The sequence below is a fragment of the Cnephaeus nilssonii genome (assembly GCF_951640355.1).
Source record: "Cnephaeus nilssonii genome assembly, chromosome: 5".
In the NCBI taxonomy this organism is placed as follows: domain Eukaryota; kingdom Metazoa; phylum Chordata; class Mammalia; order Chiroptera; family Vespertilionidae; genus Cnephaeus; species Cnephaeus nilssonii.
In genome coordinates, this window is record NC_137076.1 from 13,652,970 (window position 1) to 13,672,825 (window position 19,856).

A 19,856-nucleotide genomic window follows, 5' to 3' on the forward strand; every position below is an offset into this window, starting at 1 on the left:
CTGGGGATTGAGCCCACAACCCGGACATGTGCCCTAACCGGAAATTGAATCATGACCTCCTGGTCCATAGGTCGACCCTTCATCCACTGAGCCACACCTGCCGGGCTGTTTATCTTTTATTTTTCTCTCATCGTTGTTTCTTATAGAATGAAGCCTTTGAAAGTTACCTGGCAACTGAAATGCAAGCCAATGGGGAGTGGTGTGTAGTGAAGCTAAAACAAATTCAGTCAATTGTATACTTGGCACCTACTAAATTCAAGACATGTAGTAAATGGACACTTAGAACGATAGAACAAAGAATTATAGAAATCAGGACTTGTTCTCAATAATATATTTTTTGAAATTTATTCCACTGTCTAGAAAAGAGAGATTGGAGGTCATAGGGAGGTCTAAGGCCAGGACACGAGGGGAGTACAAGGGGAAGGACTAAAGGCATGGAGAGTTGTGGATGGAGAATGGTTGTTGAGGTGTATAACTTCAGAGGCGATGCAGAATGGGCACAGGCTAGTATTGTCAAACACATGGGGTGGGATGTTCCCCTCCACAGACTGAAGACAACACTCATCCATCATAGCCTATAGTGCTGTTAGGATGGAAGAGCATTGTGAGTCAGATGACAATACCTTCAACTAATGAAGGCGAATGCCTGAAATCCAGACAATAAAAATGGTCAGATTGGCAAAGGGAAAGGAGAAATTGTTGATGGCATATCCGTGCCCTGGGAGATGAGAGAACAGCTGTCTCTACTCAAGAGTTCTAAGAAGATGATATTCTTAGAAGAAGAACTAGGTTTCAATTAAAATAAAAAATAATCTGAAACATCAGGCCATTAAGTGCTCTCCTGGTGAAGTAATATATGATTAAATTGCAATGTAGTTTCTAAAATATATGTTTCAATTTCCAGTAAAATAAAGTGTATGCCTCATTTTTTAAATGGAAAAATTAAAATATATATATATATATGTATATATATATATATGAGAAAGTATTAAATATGTAATAATAAATCTTTATTTTATATATATAAATTTCTATTTTCCTTTTCTTGATTTTAAAATCCAATATAGAAGTTATATTTTAATAAAATTTATACTAAGAACTTTAATGATATAAATAAAAGTTTTTCCTTGAAAGCACTTCTTTATTATATACCAATCAAAAATAATTTAATGAATTCAAAATTCTAAAAAACAGTCAAAAGATTCATGAAATATTGCAAAGGAGGCTCATAAGTTTATACATGCAGTCAAGTTAAGGAAAGTGTTAGGTTTCTATAAAGAGACTAGAGATAAAGAAAAGCTTGCTGAAGATCTTGCGATGTTCCTAACACAGATGCTGAGCGATGAGAAGAGTGATACAGAAGTAAGCACAGGGGTGACAACAGTAGGAAGTGGGAAGATAGAGGACTGGAAGGGCTGCATTGTAGGTGACATGGTGACAGAGATTCAAAGTAAGTTTGGGACCATCTGGACTTGAGATTTCATTTGTGGATGCTGAGTCTCCCAGAAGACCAGAGGCATTATGAACTCACAGAATGTGACCTGGCCAATAGTCCACAAATTGTGATTGCTTTGGAATCCAAACAGAATCTTACTGAGGTGCTATTTTGGTGATTCTGAAGAGAGGAACTGGAGGCTGCAGTAAGGGTGAGAAACTACCACACCTACAGGCAGACTTTACACAGGTAGTAGAGATAAATTTAAGAATCATCACTTTCTGGTAAAAATCTGCTGCATGTGGCTGCAGTGGTATGGAAATCTGACATCCACATCATGGCCATAGAGCGTGCCCTGGGCTCCCAAGAGGATGCCACTGGCCACAGGTTAAATACAGGAGGTTACAAAATAAAAAAGATAAACTTTGAATGCCTCCCAAATATCTATTAAAAAACAAGGTAAAAACAATTTTTTAAAAAAGGTATAAATCTACAAGGACAAAGACAATAGAAATACAGCACTCTCCTCCCCTCCCCAACCAGGAAAAGACTGTATTTACCTAGACATTTTAGTAAGAATGGTTTATAGGAATGCCAGGCACAGCTGAGGCTCAGATTACAGGAAAGTTTAGATACTGAACAGTGAGACTCGCAGTCCCATCCTCTATTTCACTCCTGGAATAAAAACAGCCATGCTTATAAGCCTCCAGCAGAAGATTCAAAGGCCCTCCTGGATCAATGGACCAGCCCAGTGAAACAGCCTGGCACAGTCATCCAACAATGAATCCACCAGTTGACAAGCCTCACACAGAGGTTACCTTTTATGAATTTCATTCTCAAATATTAAATAATGCCCTGGATCACCAGATATTTGAGAAAAGCATGAAAAAATGATGGACAGAGACCAAAAGAAACAAACAAAAAGGTCCTGAAGGAAAAAGAAGACAAAAATTGTTTTCATTATCACTAATGTTCTCATAGAGATAAGAAAAGATATTAAATCCACGAAACAGAACATGATGCTATTTTTAAAAAAGAACATTCCAAGAACAAGGAAAATTCTTGGAAATTAAAAATGTGAAAGTACAAATAGAACACTCAATGTAAGAAAGCTAGCAGAAAAGATTAAACAGAAACAGATTTTTAAAAGAGAAGCTAAAAACTACGAAATTTAGAGAGTCAGACTAGTATAGTCTATTTTCAAGAGTTTGATTCTTTTTCAGAAAGAAAAATTAATATATTAGTAATACAAAAGAGTTCACAAAACTACAGATTATGAGTTTCCAGATTGAAAGGGCCTATCAAAGTTCAAACATAATAAATATCTTTTAAATATTCACACCTTGGCATATTATTATGAAATTCTAGAACTCCCAGGATAAAAAGAAGAACCAATACACTTTACAAGAGAAAATACAAATCCTATCAAGGGAGGAAAATCAGAATGGTAATGACCTTCGCAATGGCAACTCTGGAGGTTATGAATCTATGATTCAATTCTTCAAAATTGTGAGAGAAAATAATTTTTACCTAGACCCCTATATCTAGCCAAAATATCAAACAAAAAAACTAAAATACCTGAAGAAATTTTCAGATATGTAATGTGTCGGATAATTTACCTCCCAAGCTATTGAGCAATGCTGTTTTACCAAAAGAAAGAAGTAACCAAGAGAAAAAATAACGCAGAATCCAGAAAATTTGATAGCCCTGGGAAGAAAGAGAAGATCCTAAAACTATCTAAAGAGTCAAAACATATCACATACAAAAAATCAATAATCAAGTATATCCGCCTTTTAAACAGAAATACTGCGTGCTAGAAAAAGAAATGGGACAATCTTTAAAATTCTTAGGAAACATAAATCTCAACCTAGAGCTCTTCATTCAACCAAACTATGAATCAAATGTTAGAGTAGGTAGAGACTGGTTTGTGCCCATGCTACATGGCGTGAGATATTGGAACTATCACCTCCTCCCATGGCTGGGGAAGCTAGCTGTTTCTACTAAAGGCATCGTCTAGCAGCCACCTCTACCTGCTACACCATTTGCAAGCAGAGTTACTACATATGGCACAGACTGTGCACTGCACAGGGAGGGCGGTAGATGGCGGGACTTACATAAAGCATGAGGTCAGTGGTGCTCTCTGGAACGGTTATATTTTGGAACTGGTCATAGCAGGCATGAAGAGATAAGCTTCCAGCAATTTAAGTTTGAAGATTACAAACCTGTGAAATGATATTAAGTGTCATATGTTTGGGAGAGAGCCAGACAGCAATCTGCCACTTAATAAATAAGTTCAAGTCTCATAAAAGTAATGCTGCACAGATATGCCTGTTATTCAACATAAATGTGCTGTTCATATTTTCCCTTTTTTATAGTCTATCAATTCTAAATAAATGTAGAAAGAGTATAAGCAAAGATTTTAGATGATTCAAAGAATTACTCATTCTGGATTATAAAGCATTACCAAACCTGTTGTCTATAACTCACCAGTAAAAGTGCATGCTATACTCTCTTTGCGTGGGGTAGGGGTAAAAGAATGAAGTACAATGTGGGAGTTCACTGGACCACGTTTCAAAGGAAACCTCTTTGGGCTTAATGTCTAAATCAGCTAATCTGAAATTTAAAAACACAAAGCAAAGCACACATTGATTAAAATTCAAAAGAAATGCAAACAAAAATATTTCATCAGAAAATTTCAGAACCTCAAAAGATATTGCAAACTGAATATCAGATACTTAAAGGCCTTGAAACAAGATAAGAATTTAGAATATGGCAGTTATGTCAAACAGCATTCAAGTAACGCCACGTTGATGCATTTCTCAAGGTAGGGGAGGGTGGGGGTAAGGGGGAGAGATCAACCAAAGGACTTGTATGCATGTATATAAGCCTAACCAATGGAAACAGACAACAGGGGGGTGAGGGCATGAGTGGGGGGTTTGGAGGGTAATGGGGGGATAAGGACACATATGTAATACCTTAATCAATAAAGAAATTAAATAATAATAATAATATTTGTTTAATAAATGGATCAATAAATGAAAAAAATTATTTAAATGTATCTTGTGTATTTCACCCTCTCCCTTTTTGTAAATTCTACCTTCACCGGAAGTATCTCCCCTACCATTCTGACCCTACTCAACCTTCAGAATCAAGTACAAACGTCAGCGTCTCCACCTAAGCCTTTCTTGACATCGCTATCCTTTTGCTCTTATCTGCTGCGCTGTAGCACCATTAGTTTGTTACTAAGTCACAGCTAATGAAGTAGCAAGTCTTATTTCTTCATTTAGTTTTAAGCTTTGGACATCCTTGTATCCAGGCACTCAGTAGATTCTCACCAAGTACTTGTCTTTTTGATATGACAGAAAAGGAATGTTCCCTTCTTTACATCAGGGCAAAGAATTTCTTTAATTGGGAGCATGATATATGATCACATATTGAAACAAGAATGTCAAAACACCATAACCATATTTTTATATACATTTACATCATCTTTAGACTATAGGATTTTATAACAAAATAAAAAGTGTCTGAAGCATGGCTACACTCCTAATTCCTACAGATGCAGCATTTGACTCTTCATCATAACACCCTTCTTATTTTCCGTTATATTATCCTCCCCTGACTTTCCTCCTACCCCTCTAGTTGTTCCCCTTCTATTTAATTAAGAACACTTTGCCACTTGATCTTGAAATGTGGGCACCCCATTAGGGTCATTTGTAGTTCACACTCTTTTCTAGGTCATCTTTTTTTTTAAAAAAAAAAAAAATATATATATATATTTTTTATTGATTTGAGAGAGGAAGGGAGAGGGACAGAGAGATAGAAACATCAATGATGATAAGAGAGAATCATTGATTGGCTGCCTCCTGCACACCCACTACTGGGAACCTAGCTTGCAACCCGGGCATTTGCCCTTGACCAGAATCAAACCTGGGACCCTTCAGTCCACAGGCCGACACTCTCTCCATTGAGCCAAACCAGCCAGGGCATTTTCTAGGTCATCTTTTATCTAAGCCCATGGTCTCAAACACCATAAGAGTTCTAAAGTTTCCATCTACATCCCAGACATCTTTTCTGAGCTCTAGAATTACTTATATATCCAACTACCTCCTCTGTTTGAATGTCTCACAAGCACCTTAATTTAACTAATCCTAAATTGGACTCAAAATTTATTCTCCTCCTCAAAATAGAAGAATCTTGGTGAATGGTCTCACCATCGACCCATTACTATAAGCCAAGAACTCTGCAGTTTAACTTGAATTTCTCTATCATTCAATCTCTCCCAACCAATCTGTTGTCAGATCCCCTTTTCCATATTTGATCTATCGTCACTCAAATATATATACCTATCCATCTCCTCTGCTACCATCCAGTCCAATCTATTTTCATCTGTTGCCTGAGTCACTACAATAGCTTCATACCTAGTCTCTTTGAAGCCAATCTAGCCACCCTTTTAATCCATCCTCCATGCAACAGCCAGAATCTTTTTACACAAATATGATACTACTTCCAGGCTGAAAACCTCCCATTATTTTCTCACCAGACTTAGAATAATATACTGTATTAGTACATAGTGATGTTGCGGTGTGCACTGCAGTCCTCCCTGTCTGCACCAAGACATACATTCTGCCAGCTGCTGGGCATGTAGCAGCTGATAGCTCTCAGATGAGTCCCACTCCAAGACTTGCCCTCAGATAAAGACAGCCACTTCAACCAAGATCACACACTCTTTCTCAGGGGAGTTCTCATTCTCAACTGGCCCTAGAGAAAGTATAAAGACACAGCCCTCTTACCTAAACTGTGACAACTCTGAAGACACCTCTCAGCTTCCTATTGGATAGACTAATATGTTTCTTAAGACTGCATTATAGCCCAACTTCTCTCTCTGCCTAGTCCTATTTTCTTCACTCATCCATAAGTATTGATCCCTAGAGTACTCACCAATAAACTTCTTGCATCTAATCTATATCTCAGAGTATGCTTTTTGGGGAGCCTGGCTTATAAAATATCTTTAACTTTGTCTAGAAGGTCCTATATGATCTGACCTCTACTAACCCTATACCATGCTTCCTCAAGCTCCCTATAGTCATACCACTGATCATCTTTCAAGTCCTTGGATATGAGATTTTTATTCCTGCCTCAGGATCTTAGACTCTACCTGGAATACTGCCAGCTCACTTCTACTTCCCATTCCTTCATCACTATCACTTCACCTCTTTGCCTAATTAATTCTCACACTATATTCCAATCTCAACTCCAGCTTAAAGAAGTCTTCTCTTGCCTCCAAGACCTGCTAGTACCCATCTTATCAGCTACTACAGCCTGCTATACTTTTCTTTCAAAGACTTTAAAGGAACTATAATGAAATGTTTTGTAATTAATTGTGAAGTATTTATCTCCTTTGCTATAACATCAGATCCACACCTCTCTTGTTTGCTACTATAGTTCTAGCCAGAACTTGGCACATAGTAGATACTTAAAAAGTACTAAATCATATATGTAATATGTTCCATGATCAGTGATATCCCTGGAGCTATAAAGTCCAATTACCTGATCATAACAGAAAATACATAAAGGGATATAAAGTAGTCACCAAAGTCCTAATCATATATCTACACAGAAAGGATATGTTTATAGCTTGGTCAAACCCCTTGTTCTGCTTATAGTAAAAGAACCCTTCTTTCCCAGCCTTCTAAAAAAGAATTCTAAAAGTTACATGAGAAACTACTTCGCAAAATCGCCATCAGCAAAGAAATCCAATAAGAGAAACCTTCATAGAAATATGTTTGGGACAAAAAGAAGAAGGAATCAGGATATAGTATGTGTTAGGAAGGAGAATAACCAAAAATAGAACAAAATCACAGGGAATATTTCAGGTTGAGGACAACTGAGAAAACTAGGAATAGAGATGCCTAAGTGTGTTGGGATGATGTGGAAAAAGCATGTGGGCATATGTAATCTACTTTCTGTGTTCATAATATGGTGCATTACCAGCTTGAATGTGGCTCTGTCACTTATATTTAGAGTGTAGACACAGAAGAGAATAATAAATCAGTTAACTATAGCAAGTCTGATCTTAAAATCTATCAATCTCTAAACAGGCCAGTTTTCATCTTCTTTACAATTTACCATAGCTAAGATTTGGAAACAGCCTAAGTGCTCACCAGCAAATGAGTGGATTAAAAACTGTGGTACATCTACACAATGGAATACTACGCTGCGGTAAAAAAGAAAGAATTCTTACCATTTGTAGCAGCATGGATGGACCTGAAGAGTATTATGCTAAGTGAAATAAGCCAGTAAGAGAAAGATAAATATCACATGACCTCACTCATTTGTGAAATATAATGAACAACATAAACTGATGAATAAAAACAGATCCAGAGACAGAGAAGCATTGATCAGTCCGTCAAATCTCAGAGGGAAGGTAAAGGAGGGTGGGGGTAAGGGGGAGAGATCAACCAAGGGACTTGTATGCATGCTTAACCAATGGACACAGACACCAGGGTGGTGAGGGCATGAGTGGAGGGATGGGGGGGAAATGGAGGGATAAGGACACATATGTAAAACCTTAATCAATGAAGAAAACAAATAAAATATAGTTCTGCATATTGGAGTTAAAGAGAAAGTTGGTTTATGTGGACAAAGCTTTCATCCAAGTCTTTACATGGCACAGCTCTAGGACACACCATGCCCATTGCATTCTTTGTGGATTGTGTCCCCTGCAGTGGTTCATTGTGGCAGCCCTGGTCTTATAATGTGGTTGCGTAATTCCCATGGAGGTTATCATAATTATATCTTTGGGATTCCTGGATGAGTCAGCAAATAGATGTGTGATGGTAACTGTTTCATCACCTACCCTGCAGTCAAGTTTCACAGTGAATAACCTTGAGAAGAGCTGGAGACTGAAGCCAACTTAGGATAGAAAACCAAAGGGAAATTCTGAATTGATCAAGAATAACTCTGTATGTGACAGTACATGTACAGCAAATATGAAATGATTCATCAGCAATCAGGAAAGAAAAAGAGTTATTGGTAAGATTTGGAATGTAACTGTGAAGACAGTACCTAAGGATGGATGGAGAGAAATGTATGAAACCAGAAGCTTAACATCAAGAACAGAAACCAGAAAGGAACTATAGATGATTCCAGAATAAACAGAAGAGTCAAGGGTAGCAGTCAGGGGTGCAAGAAGTAACGTTGCTAGCACCTGACCTAGATGCTAGTGGATTTGGGCACTGTGAGGGCTCAGAGGGGTTGCCATAGAGCAGTGATTTTCAATCTTTTTTCATCTCATGGCACACATAAACTAATTACTAAAATTCTGCAGCATACCAAAAAATATATTTTTGTCGATCTGACAAAAGTCAAGTATAATTTTGATTTATTCACACTGGATGGCTATTGTTGTGTTGGCTGCTGTCATTTTTTAATATGACAATCTAAGGGAAAAGAGGTCAGTTCCCCCCTGACTAAAGAGTCAGGAACTGCATATTTAAAAAATTATTGCGGCACACCAGTGTGCCATGGCACACTGGTTGAAAATCGCTGCCTTCGAGGTTTTGCGGTGATGTGCTCCTGGAACTGCCCTCCCAGTTCTTTCTAGTTGTGCCTTTTCTATGCCAGAGAACAATGCGGGCAGGCGATAAAAGCAACTATATATCTTGAGCATCACACTCATTCATTGAATCAGAAGTCTTGGCTCATTCACCACCAAAATCACCTTCTTCAGTGACAGGGAAGTTGAGTATGGGGATATTCTTTGTAAACAACATAACCTGAATAATGGCCTCAACTATTCTCTCCCTTTGTGCCAAAGGCGGCCTGAATGCAAGTAAAGCATCTGTGATTAATCAAAACAGGTTTCCCACTACCCCCACTCCTCCAGGCCCAAACATTTCTGTGGAAGTTTCCTTGGCTGTGATGGAGCCTAACCCTCATTACAGAAGGGTCAGCCAAGGCCTCCAGGAAAAGGAGAATGGCCCCTGGCCACTGTGAGAGAGCATCAGTGAACACACAGTCACCCCCAAATAAAGAGCACTCGTTCAAGGCACCTATCATTAATGTTGTGTCCAGGTGCAACCTTGAAAAGGCAGAAAGAAACTGATAACGGAATACCCATACTACCTGGAGATCACATTGCCTCTCCATTTATTTTAAATTTAATTGGAGTGAGCTGCAGAGTGATAAGAATGTCAAAGAGAATTAATAAATCTAGAGTTTGAAAGAAAAGAAGACTAGAGAGGATGAGAAGAAGAAAGCCCAATGGTCCCTCTCAAGGCCCTATAAACACTCTCCTAGAATGTTCTCTATGCTGCTTACATTTCAGCAGAGCACCCAGCCGAGTGGATTCTCCCAGTCATCCCATTCCAAAAGGCTGAGTCTGAGCGTCAAGCTTCCCCCTCAGTGACTCTACCACAAGGATGGGAACGGTACCAGCAGCAGCAAGTTCCCGGCTCCCTGGCAGCTGCTGAATTACCTATTAACATATTTCATATAGCCTTCGGCATGGCAAGAAAAGCTTCCTTTAATTATCATCAGGAATGAAGAAGCCACGAAGGGAAGTGGGAGCCAGAGAACTGTGGCTGTGCTGATGACTCCCGCTCTTATCAGAGCTGACCCTGGGCGGGGCTGTGCAGATAGGGCTTCCAGCGCCACGGGCAGTGCATGGGAGGGAACCTGGAAATCATAGCCCAGTGCTGGGTCCTTCTGCTGCAATGAATTCTCAGCGAGGAGAATTTTTCTAGTTCTTCCTTCCTCCTCTTCCAGTTCAGGGAAGTTGCAGGGACAGAACATACAGACAAAGCTCAACCTTTTGGTGCAGGTGGCCAACATGGCCCAGCAGGTCAAGCTTCCAGGTAGAGATGAGGGTAGGAGAAGCTATCCCTCAGCAGAGATACCAACTACAAGGCAGCCTCAAGCCATTGCCTAAGTACCAACACTTGTTATCAGAGCCATCTACGCGCAAGTAGAGGTGAGAATGTGCTGGGTGGGCCAGCGAGCACCTGGCAGACTCTGCCCCTGTGTAAGCATCCCTCCTCCCAGGGTCCCATGGTGTCTCAGAAACCACCATCGGAGGGTCAAGTCTAGCACTGCCTTCTCCCTAAAGTCACACCTTCTCGTGACTGTGCTTGTTCCCGTTTCACCAGCAAGAGCACTCTGAGGAGAGAAATGGGGGGAGGCACCACAGAATGTTGAAAAGAGATACTAGGAGTACCGACAGCAAACCACCACTCCCCTGACTTCCCAAGCCCATGAAATTTCCAGACGGCAGTATCTACAGCATTTTCTGATTTTTTTTGTGCATGAGTACAGTTCTGTTGTGGAGAAATGTCTTCTGCCTTACCTTTGGTTAGCCTCCAAAGAGAAGACATACCTTACAGCAAGGCAAGAATGAGCAAATGCAGGGGGTATGGAGAAAGGCCTGTTTCCATAGGTACCTCCAGAAAGAAATCCAGTTCTCTTGATTCCAGGAAATGCTGGCACACGTGAGAAGGCCGCCGGGACCTAAAAGACCTTCACCACGCACAACTAAGCTGTGGTGAGGGCAGAAAAAGACTCTGCTGAGAGTCAGGTCAGCCTGCCCCCTGTGACAGCCACCATGTGAAAGGCTAGATGGTGGGTGTGAGGACTGTATCCGATGGCTGGTGATAACCTAGGTCGCCCTGAAGGAGGAGAAGGGGCTTGCCTAAAGCACCCTTGTAGGAAAGAGGGGAGCTGTGAAATTTTAACAGCGAACATTTGGAGAAACATTGTAAGACAGAACAAGTGTGTGGAGTTGTTCGGAAAGAAAATGACAGTCAGGGGATGACATTTCTGGACAAATGCTGAAACAAGTAGGCATGGGTGGAAGGTGGTGACTGTAAGAGGAGAAATTATTAAGAAAAAGAAAGAAAAGAGGAGAAAAGAAATTTTTATTTTTTTTATTTTATGAGAAGCTAAAATGTAATTGTAAAAATGCTTGGCTTGCTGAACCAAGGAAAATAACTATAAATTTGTATAGCATGGAAGTTTTTTTTTATAATAGGAAATATCTGTGACATAAAGTACATTGAAACACTTTGACAAAATAATGTTATCCATATTATTAGTACAACTAAATGTGTACTCTTTATCCAAGACTTTTTCCACAATTTTTCTTTTTTTTTAGATATATTTTGATTGATTTCAGATGGGAAGAGAAAGATAGAAACATCAATGATGAGAGGGAATCATTGATCGGCTGCCTCTTGCACGCCCCCTACTGGGGATTGAGCCTGCAACCCAAGCATGTGCCCTTGACCAGAATCAAACCTGGGACCCTTCAGTCCACAGGCTGACACTCTATCTACTGAGCCAAACCAGCTAGGGCCACAATTTTTCTTCCTTTGTCCTCCTTTTTTAAAAAAATCAACATATAATTTTCTTTTTTTAAAAAAAATCTTTATTGTTTAAAGTATTGCATGTGCCTCCTTTTTCCCCCATTGACCTCTCCCCATGTTCTCAGCTTCCCTATCTTAAAACCACCTAAAAAATATATTAAAAACCTTACTTTAGTGCTTTCTCCTATTCTACCACCATCCCACTTTTCACTCTCTCATAAAAGCACACATGGTCTTCACTTGCTACCTACAAGTCCTCTGTTCTTCCTTCCCCTACTTCTTAATTGCCACCCTTCTGGCTTCTATATCTTCACTGCTATTGAAATGTATGATATTTCCACAGGCTCCTTCCAACCCCTTCTGCAAGTTTTATCCTTTGAATTTCTCTGCCACATTTTAAATTGTTGAAAGCCCCATCCCTCCCCACTTCCGGAATTCTTTCCTTTCTCTTTTTTGCGTCTTTCCCAATCCCCATGCTGAACATCTGTGTTCTCTCTGCACGGCTGTCCTTGCAGTATAGCTGTACTACAGTACACTTCCAGAGCACAGCAGTACCTATGCAATGCTTTGGAGGAATGTTCTAATTGTTTCTGATCCAGACAAAATATTTAAGAACGTGGATCTTGGCCGGTGTCCAGGGAAAACTCTACATTTCCCATTGCTGTTGTTTCCCTGAGTGTACCCAGAAGGTACACTTACTCTGAGTATTCTGATCAGTCCTTATTCTTTTCCATTTTAACTCTGCCTCTCAAATGGTGCAGCTTTGTAGATGGTATAGCAGATGGCTGGGAGGGAGGGGCAATACTGGGTTTTATTTGTTGCCTCCACTCTCTGTTCCCTGACTTTTAGAAACGAGCAAGCCCTGAGTTTTAGTCACCAACACCTACACCAAATGGATGGCCAACTTCATACACAAGTATACAAAACAAGCCCACAAGCAAACAAAAACTTTGCAGGTAAATGGCTCTGGGGATGAAATTTGGGTGGCTCCATGAAAGGGGTGGGACGGAGATTTGCTTTTAATTGAAGTCTTTGTACCTTCAACTCTGTGTGTTGTGTGCACGTATTCTATATTTATAAGTGATATTAAAATAGAAAATACATAAAATACTTTATTGGACACTGCTGATCTAAACAAAGAGAGAGTCCTGGTCTCAAGGAGCTTACAATTTCATTGGAGAGACTGGACATTAATTTACTGTAAAAGAAATAAATAGATATTTTATTTTATTTTTTTATATATATTTTTATTGATTTTTCACAGAGAGGAAGAGAGAGGGATAGAGAGTTAGAAACATCAATGATAGAGAAACATCGATCAGCTGCCTCTTGCACAACCCCTACTGGGGATGTGCCCGCAACCAAGGTACATGCCCTTGACCGGAATCGAACCTGGGACCTTTCAGTCCGCAGGCCGACGCTCTATCCACTGAGCCAAACCAGTTTCGGCTAAATAGATATTTTATAGTGGTTCTTCCATTAACTTGGTGCCTAATATTAACCAAGTTTTTTAACTATTCTGATTTCAGTTTCTTGTGAAAAAGAAGGACTGAATTAAATAACCACCTATCTCATTTCATTCATTTATTAATTCATTCATTTCATTTATCTACTTAAGAAAATTTTAGTGAGCACTATATTAGTTGGCTTTTGCTGTGTAACCACCCCCAAAACTTAGTACCTTAAAACACCACACATTTATTTAGTTCACAATTCAGCAAAGAGGCAATTTGGCGGGGCTCAGCTGTGTGGTTCTTCTGCTAGTCTCCGTGGGGCTCATTTATGTGTTTACAGTCAGCTGTCAGTCAGCTAAGGTGGGTCTGCTTCTAGGGCTGGTTGGCTGTCCGCTGGGACAACAGGGGTAACTGGGCTACATGGCTCTCATGTGGTCAGCTGGCCTGGGCTTGTTCACATGTATCTTGGGATTCCTAAAGTAGCAAGTCTCAAAAATCAAGCTCTTTTCAAGTCTCTGCTTTCATCATGTTAGTTAATGTCCCATTGACAAAATCAAATTCAGCCCAGATCTAAGAAGTGGAGATAAAGACTCCAAACTTGATAAGAACCATATAGTCAATTGCAAGGGGCTGTGAAAGAGGGAGATGAATAATCTGTGGCCATTTGTGCCATCAACCACAAGCATCTTATTGGTGCCAAGTCCTTACCTTCATGGAGCTTGCATTTTAACCTCTCTGCCACTAGAGAGTGTCTACTGCTAGCAAATGATAATTACGAAAATCTGGGGTGAGATGGGCCATGAAGCAAATCTCAGGAAAGAAATGATTAAGTCTATAGAATGATTAAGGTTAGAAAAACAAAACCTTCTAGAGAGACTATTTGGGCCAGACTTTCCAAAATGTTTGTTCAGTTTTTATTAAAATGTTTTCTAAAAATCTATTTGCAGACCCAAATGACAGCTTTACTGGGTTAGGTCTTCTTATGACTTAAGGGAAGCAGTGCCTGTTAATTGATTTCCCTTAGGGGTATCATGGATTTTTGTGTTTTGGTGTGTGTGTGTTTTTTTAACTACAGCTTGTGAAGAAATAAGATATATGACCACTGGGAATGGCAGGAATCAATCTATTAACAATGGGGTCTAAACTCATACAATGAGCCTAGCAATGGTGAGACATTACAGGGATAAAATGAGGCAAATTACCATTTTTCCATCTGTGAAGCTTGGCATACATTTAGAAAAAAAATAAACACACCCAGAGAAAGGCAATAAACAATACCAGGTAGCAAAGGAAATAAAGATGTTGAATCCACAGTTCCCTCCAAATATAAAGTTTCTCCAGGTGTTCCAGCTGTTCTTACACTACTCACTCCCCTATTTCCTGCTGTGTCAAGTGTCCCATAGTAAATTACCCTGTGGAGAGGAAATGTTACTCAGCCTGACATCACTGTGTTCCATCACACCCTCTCACACACCTGCTCCCAACCTCACATCCCTCACACACCTGTCATCACCCACAAAACACTCCCCTCCTCTAACCTATACATCAGCCTATAAATTCACATCCTCATTTTTCCTTTTAGATAACACATCCTTCCCAAATACACAAACTCATAATGAGGAGAGATGTCACTTTTTAAAATTATGGAAAATATGCACTAGCAAAAGTTTCTACTTTTCCTCTTTTATGGTAACTCTGAAGAGAAACCAAAGTGCCTGTAGATAATGACCCAAAGGGCAGAAGAGCCTCCAGAAGGGAGGGCTGCCTAATGGAGAGAGCCCTTTCTGGGGCTCAGAGGACCTAGTTTTAAAGAAATTCTAAAGATAATGTTAATACCTTCTCGTGGTATAATTTGGGCCATGGTCATCATGACTGAGTTTTCTTATATTTCCAACTAGAGGCCCAGTGCATGAAATTTGTGCATGGGTAGGGTCCCTAGGCCTGGCCAGTGATCAGGGCCGATCTGCGGGGCAACCGGCGGAGTGACCAGGGGGCCCCTTGCTGGCACCCACCTTAGCTGGCCTGGGGCCTGCAGGCTGGGGGCAGGTCCTGCATTAAGTGTCTGCCTCCTGGTGGTCAGTGTACATCACAGCGACCAGTCATTTCGCCATTCAGTTGATTTGCCTATTAGGCTTTTATTATATAGAATAATAGTAATGAATATTATATCTTCCCCAGAGAGTTGTTATAATTTTCTAATATGATAAAGTAGTCTATACAATGTAAATTCCTAAACCAATGGGTTAAGAGCTCTATTTAAAACCAGGAATGATTCTCAAAATATTTATTGACTGATGTGCTTTGGCATGAACTAATCAGAGGACACTCAGCAGTCGGAGTAAACATGGACCAGCAGTTCCAGGGCTTGCTAGCAGAATGTCAGCCCTGACTCAGCAGGATCTACATATAATACAGAGGGGGAGTGGTGTAGCCAGCAAAATAGGCACATGGACAATGTTTTTTGTGAGGCCTGCCCCCATCAAAAATAAGTACTTGTTAAGGCATATATAAATTTCTAATGGTAATATAAATTTTTAAAATTTTGAAACAAAATTTAAAGCAAGCATCATCATAATACAATATTACTAAAATGAATTAAAATGTGATTTTAACCATCACATTGCCACACATTTTTTAAGTATTATTCACTGCCTAAAAGTGTGATGACAGTCTAGAAGCCTTCACATAATTTCACCGCTTAAACCTGCTAAATAGCAAGTGGCCATCAACTGGCCATACAGTTGCCTTGTCTTTGCTGATGCCAACTGAGTTCATATTAATGATCAGAGGTTTCAGAAGAGATACCTACACATCAAAACATATCTTTTGCATGTTACAATAAATCAAATGTAAAGCAATGTACTTCGCATTAACTAATATGTGAGGTGTGTTCTCATGTAAAGTAGAAATAGTCTCTATTTAGGCCCCATAAATATCTAACAGCCCCACTGCTGGGACAGATGCATATCTAGGCATGTCTGGCAAACCACTGTGCTAGACTTGCCAAATGTCTATTTGAATGAGGAATGAAGAAACCTCCCAGGGAGAACTAATTCCAAAGGATGGGAAGGTCACATAAATAAGCCTAACCAATGGGGTCAGGGAAGGGACAGCTGTAAGGTCGGCATGGTGCTTGTCACTAGAATTTGAGTCTCATGGATGTGATGAAGGTAGGTGGCTGTAGGAGAGAGAATTTAGAGTTTTCACCTGTTGGATTCGGGCCCATACTTATACTCATTTAGTAAACCTCTATGTCCCCACATACTCACCACTACCATTTCCCCCACCTCTGGGACTTCAACCACCCACCCAGGACATCAACAACTCTGCAGGAGACAGCACTGTGGCATCCAGAGGATGCAGCTGATGGAGAAGCCCCAGGAGTGCCCAGCAGATGGCAGTGGTGCCTGGCCCAGGTAGCCCAGTCTGTGAGTGTCTACATACCAGAAAAAAAATTGCTCAGTGCCCAGCAGACACCGCATGGCAGCTATGCTGGAGATGGCGTGCAAGGAAGGGAAGCCCAATGATAGGAATACACATTGATTATTAAGAATGTTGGCTTGCCACCCTGGCCAGTGTGGCTCAGTTAGTTGGAGCATTGTCCTGTGCACCAGAAGGTCATGGGTTAGATTCCCAGCCAGGGCACATACCTAGGTTGCGGGCCGGGCATGCATGGGAGGCAACCAATCAATGTTTTTCTCTCTCTTTCTCTTCCTCCTTCTCTAAAACCAATGAAATAAATAAATAAATAAATAAATAAACAAATAAATAGTGTTGGCTGGACCCCTTAGCTCAAGGCTCAGTCCTGGGACTTTGCCTCTTCTCCATCTCCTCCCACTTTATAAGTAGTTTTAAAAGCCATCTCTATGCCATTGACTTGAATTTTGCATCTCATCCCAAACCTTTCTACCTCTGTACTCCAGACTCATATGTCCAACTGGCTATTGGGTATCTCCATTTGGATGTCAAATAGAAAATGTCCAAAATTTAACTCCTAATTTTCTCCCCTCAAAAACATCTTCAACTTACAGTCCTTTTTTATCTCAGTTGATGGGACCTCTATCCTTCCAATTGATCAGGCCAAAATCCCTGCAATAGTTTTTAACTCATTTCTTTTCCTCATCTTTACATGCAACTCATCAGCAAATATTGAAATCCAGTGTCTCTGTAGCTTCTGCTTTGGTCTAAGGAGCCACATCTCCTGCCTGAATCACTTCAATACGTTAAAGCATAGGAAACGCATATTTTCTAATGCTAAAAGACGGGGTCGGGAGGGGAGGGAAGGCCAGCAATTTGGTTTTAATTAAAAACCTGAAATTAGAAAATTCATGAAATGACCTCTATAATATTGTCCCTCAAGTAGAATTAACGTGACACAGGGACACTCCTATCAAAACCCTATCATTGTTTTAGGGTTTAGCACACTTCTACCCTCACCTGGAGTCTTTTTTAACCACACTCGCCCATAGGGACCTTTCTGGACCTGAAACCCTATAGCACTTACAGTACATATGGTTTGTCTAGCACTTGATTACATTCTATCTTGGATTGTGCGCTAATCTTTTCACGGGTGTTAGTCTTGTTTCTCCAGCTGGGTAGGAAATGAGGCAGAGGTCCAGCTTGAACCAAAAGCGAGATTTGATATCTCTGAGCACTCTGGCCTGTGTGGTGACCAATAGGTGCAGCCACTGTAAGTTATTTGCATATGACATTTTTTGTTATTTGTTTATTTTTATATTTCAATTACATTTGACATTCAATAGTATTTTACAATAGTTTCAGATGTAGACATATATGGTTTTTGCTGAAGATTTTGAGCACCTGGGTGTGTGCATGCCAGGATGGGTGAGGGCAAGACCAGGAACTGAGGGAAGCCTGGTGACTGACTTTAGATGTGAATTCCCTGCTCAGCCTGTGGATTCAGGTCTGAGCCCAACAGAGAGATCTGCTAGGGGGCTGAGGGATATTTTTCTTGAGCAAGTCTTGAGGCAAGGGAGCCAAGTATTCTGCTTTGATGCCCACATGATAAAGAGAACAGGGAATGGGTGAGCCAAGCACACTGCCTGCTTCTCAGGGTCTTGGCCGAGCAGGGAGGCTCAGGGAGGGTGGGGCCAAAAGCACATTTGGATCTCATTAAAAAAAAAAAAAAAAAAGAATTCCAGACCCCCTTTAATGACAGATGGGCTAAGTTGTTTACTAACAGTTTACATCGGCCATTACCACAGTTGGGCTGACTCCTTTCTGAATCTCCACATCCAGTCATCTGTACCAGCTTCTCCCTACCCCTGTTGCTCTGGTATCTCCCAGGGTGGAAACTCGAGAACAGAGCAAGGGCACCTTTGTCGGACTCAGCATCCCAGAAGGGCACCGATGGCAATAGTGGTTGTCTGGGGCTTCCCCCGGGCGACATCAAGCACTTGGGTTCTAAGTGTTAAAAAAAAAAAGTGAGGAGATGGTTCATGAGCACTCTCGGAACATGCTCAAAAGGGATATCTTGGCGAGGGGCTTTGAGGGTAGTGGGGAATTGTATGGAGGTTTAAGTTCCTACCTTTTTCAGGGAATGAACCTGATCTGGAGAAATGTTTATTTTCACAGTGATCTCATTTGAATCCACAGGCGAGTGAGGCCTGAAGGTAATGCAGACTCCTTAAGGGGAAGGTCCAGGGCGTTCATTTATCTAGGGCATCTCACCATTAATATGGTAGATTCTGGTTAATCGACTTTTTCCAAATGTAGAAATAAGTAAAAAAAAAAATTTTTTTTTTTTGAATCAGTGATATGAAATCCAACTTCTAGCAATGGAATTGGGAAAGTCGTGTAACCTAGCTGAACTTAATTTATCCTAAAATTAAAAAGAGTGATTTCTAGTCTGACATCTCCCAGGGTTGTTCAAGGTTAATCAACTGAGGTCATGTATGTGAAAATGCTTTAAAAACTATAATGAGCTATAAATTTGAAATATTATATTTCACATAATAATGTATTTATACAGATATTCTAATACTGAGGATTAATACAATAATGGAATACTTAATTTTTTTAAGTTTACCTTTTAGCTAAATATATTTGTAACAAAACATAGTTGACAAATTATCCAATTCACTTTGCATCGCTGAAATTAAAAATATGGCCTAAGAAATAATCTCTTGGCCTTACCGTGTTTAAGGCCTGTTATTCATGATTGAAATGCCCCACACATCATGAGTGTCTTAAAATCACAATTCAAAGGTCAGCTTATTACTTATAAAATAAAAGGTAGCCCATGTCCATTATACTGTTTCTTATCCTCTTCAGTATTCTAATTACAGGTGACACTTTGTGTCCTTTCAACATTTTCAAGCCACTTGGCTTGTTATCTGCTCTGACTCTCCCAGTTGTGAAAGCTGAAGGACTTTGCCCAGCACCTTCCTTCCCTGACACTGATGTCCTCCATGAAAAGACTTGACATTTCTTAGACTTTTGTTTCTTGGGGAAGAGGTAGTCTAATGGCTTTTTCTTTTTGCTTTATTTATTATTATTATTATTATTATTATTATTATTATTATTTCAGAGAGGAAGGGAGAGGGAGAGACAGATAGAAACATCAATGGGGATCGAGTCCACAAC